The sequence below is a fragment of the Fukomys damarensis genome, unplaced genomic scaffold, assembly GCF_012274545.1.
Source record: "Fukomys damarensis isolate Sample0158 unplaced genomic scaffold, DMR_v1.0_HiC HiC_scaffold_37, whole genome shotgun sequence".
Lineage (NCBI taxonomy): Eukaryota > Metazoa > Chordata > Mammalia > Rodentia > Bathyergidae > Fukomys > Fukomys damarensis.
In genome coordinates this window covers 13,685,579-13,692,674 of record NW_022900949.1, presented here as the reverse complement: position 1 = coordinate 13,692,674, position 7,096 = coordinate 13,685,579, and positions in this window count along the sequence as shown.

Genomic DNA, 7,096 nt, shown 5'->3' with positions numbered 1-7,096 from the left:
TTCTGTGTCCATGTTATATCCTGCCCATTCTCCATAATTCAGTAAAACCATGAAATATTCCCTACTGGCCAAGACTTGCTGAGCACCAGGAGCTCTCAGTGTCACAGAGCTAGTGGGTGGGGAAGTGCAGAATGTAACTGGCTAAACATGGTGGAGAAAGGAGTTACAATAGTGCAGGGCCTATGCAGGCACTCCCTTATTATTCTAAAATATAGGGAGTTTTGTTCATCTACAACACTCTGCAACTATCTACCTTTTGGTGGAAGTAAGGAAACTCCCTGACACCCCACCACAGAGGTTAGGGGTAGGAAAGTGACAATACTGTGAATGGTGTAAGAAAATCAGATAGCAATAGAGACTTGTGACATAGCTAGAACACCAGAGAGTATGGACACAAGTATGACAATATAGAAAAAGAGCTCAGGGTTGCAAGGATTCACAGACTTTAAAGGACATTGAGAAAAAGATGAAATTGTTAAATCAAGTTTTAGTGTACATTATTAATATATAGTTTTCTCTGAAGATGCAACACAGAGACTGGGTTGGATCTTATTATGCTGAGTTGGTTAAAGTGGTGTATAAATATAAAAATACAATCAACCCCAAGATAACATCATATACAAGTATACACTAACTAAACAAATCCATACTAGTAATATAATTTATCCATGCTACTTGATTTTTTAACCTTCAGTGCATGTGCACCCACACGCACCCACGTGAAACGTGATAAAACTGTTTACAGTGTTTACGCTCACTTAAATAGGATATATTTTCATGCCTAAAATTTATTACTCTCAATGCTACAAAATATATAGGGATGCTTTGGTTTATAGATAAAATGTAAGGCTGCTGTTTGTAAGGAAAATTTCAATTTTTTTGTATGAGAAACTTGTAATATAGAGGTAAACAGAAATGCTGGAGATAAATAAATATGATACAAGTGGGCTTGGGAGTAAAAAAATGAGCCATCATCAATTCCAGAGTTGATTCTTCTTGGTCTCTAAGGATATACATTCCTGAGATCAAGATGATAGAAAAATTAGTGGTCTAAGGAGGACGTATTGAGATCCCAGTGATTAAAGACTATAGAATTCTGTATACAACAACCTGTCTCAATAATCCTGAGCTGTTACAAAAAAAACAAATCATACTTTCTCCCAGAGATAATTCTTTCAGAACAGAAAGCTCTTGACATATTTAGTTTATCTGTAAAATCTGAAGACATACCTTCCTTTTTAAATATTCAGGTTAGTTTTGAATATTTTTATTTTTGAATTCAACAAGGTAACAAATTCCTAATGATTTGGAAATAGGGCAGTGGTGTGAATAGAATGTCGTCCCAGAAAATAGGCATAATACGATGTGTATAAGATGATGAGAGTAAAGACATTCATGCCTTTATTGTCAAATTTAATATCTTTTTCACACATTCACAAATATTCTCACTATTCTGGTCTCATACACTTTTCTGAGAGACCTTATTTCCTTTTCAGGAGAAATGCACACCATTTCCAATATGATAGCACTACTAAAACATTCTTACATTTAATTTAAGCCTTGTTTTGATGTTGTTGAAGGTGCTTGTTTATGGTGTTAGTGGCTAGGCCTGCCATAAAAAGAAGTATATTTGAGGTAGTTTAACAACACAAATTCACATTTTCACAGTTCTGAATGCTACAATTCCAAATATGGTTACCACAAGACTGATTTTACAATTTATTTCCAAATGTGGCTGCTGCTGGTCATCCATATACTCTCCATTTACCTGTAATTTCCAGCAGATTCATTTTCAACATGGAAACTATAAATCAAACAGCTGCCTTATAATTCAATCTTCTAGGGCTGAAAGATGATCTAGAACTGCAGCCTCACATTTTTAGCCTCTTCCTATCCATATACTTTATCACTAGCTTGGGAATCTTGGAACTGGTGCAATGCTGAGCAGCAGAGTAACAGTCTCTTGGTGATTCATGGAGAATTGAATTCCACTTGGTGAGCAAAAAGTTGCCTCAACAAATGCATAACCAGTTGAATCTTTTGAAATGAGAAGACTTATCAACAAATCTCAAAACCAGTCTTCCAGATAAGACAACCTCAGAGGGCAATGAGATGGAACTACCTCATAAGCAACCACATGGACTTGTTGAACTGGCAATGAAAGAGGATCTGGAAAAAAATGAAATCAGGAATTATGTCTCCTTTAACAACAGAGATTGTGTTCATAGCATAAGAAATGATTAACAACTCTAGAGCAGACACAGATTAAAGAAATAGAGGAGCTGAGGAACATGATGGAATCCCAGCATAGGAAAAAAAAAGAGAGAGATACAAACAGATAACCAGGAAATTAAAAACTCCACTGATAGTTTACACAGCAGAATACTCCAGTGTGAAAAGAGAATATCATATATAGAAGATAGGATTATAATTAGTGTTTTGAAAAACAAAAAAAATAATCTTTAAGTTAGTAAAGTATCACATGAAATCAATCCAGGAGCTACTACGTGATGCAAAGAAGAATAATATATGACTGATCAGAATCAATGAAGAAATAGGAGAGAGGGTAAAGGACATTAAAAAACACTATTCACAGAAGTAATGGCAGAAAATTTTGCATGCAAAAGAAAAGAACTTGAAATATCAATGAGGTATATTGGATTCTAACTAGCCAGGAACAATAACAACAAAATCTACACCTAAGCATATAATACTTAAGATTTCAGAAACCCAACAAAAGAATAAAATTCTACAAGTGCTTAGAGATAAGAATCAAATCACATAGAAAGGAAAGCCCATCAGAATCACAGCAGACTTCTCAACAAATAACCAAGACCTGTCATGTAAAGGTACAAGATCCCAATGATGAATGCAACTGTACTATCTACCTAAAATGTAACAATAAACTCAATGAGAAAAAATACAAGAAATAAAGACACTGCATCCTTGTAAAGGTGAAAAATCCAAGAGGAAGACAATCATAAATATATGTTAATGAAATACTAGTGCATCCAACTACATACATGAAACAAATATTAATGAATGTGAAAAATCAAATAAGCACTAATGCAATAATAGTGGGGAAACAATAACTTATTGTCGCAAATATATATATCTATTTGACAAAAAATACACAATGAAATACTAGAATTCAATCAAAATCTTGAACAAGTAAACTGAACAGATGTTTACAGAATGTTTCACCCCACAAAATCACAATACACATTCTTTTCAACTGCACATGGATCATTCTCAAGAATAGAACACATACTCACTCATAAAACACATTTAAGTAAGTGCCAAGGAATTGAAGTTATCCCATATATATTATCTGACCATAGTGTGATGAAATTGGAGATTGACAGCAAAAGAAACCATAAGAATTTCATAAATACATGGATATTGTACAATACATTTCTGAAAAACCAATGGATCTCAGAGGAACTTAAAGAAAAAATCAGACAGCTTCTACAATAAAATGACACTGAAAATAAAACATATCAGAATCTATGAGCCACAATGTAAGTTTTGTACAAGGGAAATTCATAGCAGTGAATACTCATGTTAGGAAAAGAGTGAGCTCAAATAAACAACCTGACAATGAGCCTCAAGCTTCTAGAAAACAAAGACTAGGACAAACCCAAAGTGCATAGCAGAGGAAATTATAATGATCAAATCAGAAATCAATGCATTGGAGATGAAGAGAATGATACAAAAAATCAATGAAACAAAGAGATGGTTCTTTGAAAGACTAAACTAAACTGACAAGCACTTAGGCAACATTATTAAAAAAAAAAGGAAATTAAAGACCAAAATCCATGCAATTGGTTATGAAAAGGGTGAAATTAAAGAGACCTAGCAGAAACTGAGATGATCCTCTGTACCTACTTTGATAGACTATATGACAATAAAATGGAAAAAAGAAATGTACAGATTCCAAGATACTTATAAATTACAAAAGTTGAACAAAGAAAACCTAAATATTCTAAAGAACCATGTGTCAGTCAACAAAATTGAACTTGTAATTAAAAACGTACAAACAAATAATTACCCAGGTCCTGATGGATTCACTGTGGAAATCTAGAGACATTAAGAGAAGAACTATTGCCACTACTACTTAATTTCAACAATGTATTTTTAAATGGAAGAAGTACTCACAAATTCATTCATGAAACCAAGCATCACCCTATTCCCCAAAGCAGGTGAAGGCCCATCTGAGAAAGAGAACTATACACTAACCTCAGAATGAACATAGATGCAATAATCCTCAATAAAAAACTGGCAAACAGAATCTAGAAGATCATGAAGAAGATAATACCCCCTAATCAAGTGGGAATCATCCCTGGGATGCAGTATTGATTCAACATATGCAAATTAATAAATGTAATACACTGTATTAACAGAGACAAGGACAAAAATCATATGATCAATTCAATAGATGCAGAAAAATATTTGACAAAATCCAAGACACATTCATTATAAAAGTCCACATGAAAATTGAGATAGATGATCTCTATCTCAACCTGATAAGAGCCATCTATGAAAAACCAACAGCCAGTATCATACTAAATGGTCAACCTTTGTAAAACTTCACACTAAAACAAGGAATAAGACAAGGATGTCCAACACTACCATTCCTGTTCAATATAGGTGTGGAAACACACAAAGAAATTAGATAAAGAAATAAAAGACATTAAAATAGGAAATGAAGAAGTTAAATTGTCATTTTCTGTAGATACCATGATACTCTGTAGTGAAGACACCAAGATCTCCACCAAAAATCTCATAGACCTAACAAGCACATTTAGTAGAGTAGCTGGATACAACATCAGTGTACAAAAATCAATACCTTTCCTGTACACAAAAAAACAGACTAACTGAAACAGGAACTGAAGACACAACTCCCTTCACAAATAGCATCCAAAAAATAAAATATCAGCTGGGTGTGGTGGCACCTGCCTGTAGTCCTAGCACTCGGGAGGCTGAGGCACGAGGATCACTGTGAGTTCAATACCAGCCTTGGCTACATAGTGAGTTCCAGGTGAGTCTCAACTACTTAGTGAGACCATGTCTCAAAAAAACAAAAACAAACAAACAAACAAACAAAAACAAAAATATCTAGTAATCACCTGAATGAAAAAAATTCAAAGACCTCTATTTTGGAAACTATAGCACTCTGAAAATAGAGATGCCAGAATATACCAGAAAAGTGAAAGATTTCCTTGCTTCAGGGTAAGAAGAACCAATGTAGTGAAAAATGTTCAAACTTCCAAAACTGCTATACAAAACCAATGTGATACCAATCTAAATTTCAGCAGCATACTTCACAGACCTTGAGAAAACAATCTAAATATTCATTTGGAACAAGAGACCTAGAATAGCAAAATAGTTCTATGAAACAAAGAAGTTAGGAAGTATCACAAACCCCAATGTGAAACTATATTACACAGCCACTGAGATAAAAAGGGCATGGTACTGGGAAGGGGTATGGGAAAAAACAAGAACCAATATATATCATATAAAGGTACAAGATCCCAATGATAAATGGAACTATACTATTTGCTTTAAATGTGCCAATAAATTTAATCTAAAAAAAGAAACAGGCTTGAGGACTAGTGGAACAGAGAAGAAGATGCAGAAATAACTCAAGGCATACTCAGTAACATCATCTTTGACAAAGGAGCTAAACACCCTTACTGGAGGAAAGATGGCCTCATTAATAAATGGTGCAGGAAAATTTTTGTTTCAACTTTCTAAAGATGAAATCTAGGCCTATATACTTCACCATTCACTAAACTAAAATCCAAGTGGATGAAAAAATTTAGATGTTAAAACAAATTTTAAATTTTCTGGAAGAGAGATTAGGTAGAACTAAGTGAAATAGGAAGAAAATGGCTAGAGGTGTAGGGGAAGTGGAAAGAGTGGTAGAAAGGAAATAAAGGGAAAGAAAAGTATGAGAAAGTGAAAAAATGGCAATAAAGGTTTGTAAATAGGGAAGAGAGGAGGGGGTGAAGGGAGGGCAAGGGTATGGGAAAAATGAGAACCAAGGCCTGTCATGTAAAGGTACATGATCGCAATGATGAATGCAACTGTACTGCATACCTAAAAATTACCAATAAAGTCAATGATAAAAAAAAATAGGAAAAGATTGCATGAACAAAATCTCTGTCTCAAGGGAGCTAGGACAAATAATCTAAAAGTGGGATTTCTTCTTATTCAAAAGCTTCTGAACAGCAAGAGAAACTACCAACAGCATGAAGAGACAACCCAAAATGTAGGAAAAATTTTTACCAGTTGTTTCTCAAACAAAGGTCTACTCTGTAGAATATATCAAGAACTTATAAAATAATACTCCCGGATTTAAAGACTCAATCCAAAAATGGGTATCAAAATGAACAGACATTTCTCAAAGAAGTAGAAATGGCAAATAAACATATGATAAAATTCAACATTACTGGTGATTTGATAGATGCAAGTGAAAACAATGCTGATATTTCAACTAATTAAAGAAGGAATGCCTGCTATGAAGTCATCAACCAAAAGTAAATGCTTCCAGATTTGTGAGGGAAAAGGAATCCTTCTCCACTACTGGTGGGAATGTACACTGGTGCAACCCTTGTGGAAATCAGTATGGAGATACTTCAAAGAACCAGGATTAGAGGTCCCATTTGAACCAACTGTTCCTCTGCTGGATATCTCCACAAAAGAATTAAAAGGATCATAACACAGTGATATATGCACACCCATGTCTATACTGGCACAGTTTGTAATAGCTAAAACTTGGAAAGAGCCCAATTTCCCATCAACTGGAGACTGGATAAAGAAGATGTGGGTTTTATTTTAATAAAATGGAGTACTACAAAGCCACGCATAATGAAAACTCAGAGACATTTATAGCTAAATATATGCACATTGAGGCCATACCCTTAAGTGAAATCAATAGGACACATGTGTAAATACCACATGATTTCTGTGTTCTGAGAAACTTAAAGTGTATAATAGAGGATGTGAAGTAGGAAGAAAAGGGGCAAAGTTGAAGGGACAGTGGGAGGAATAGGTGATAGGAAAGAAGGGAATGGAATTAATATGAGAAAAC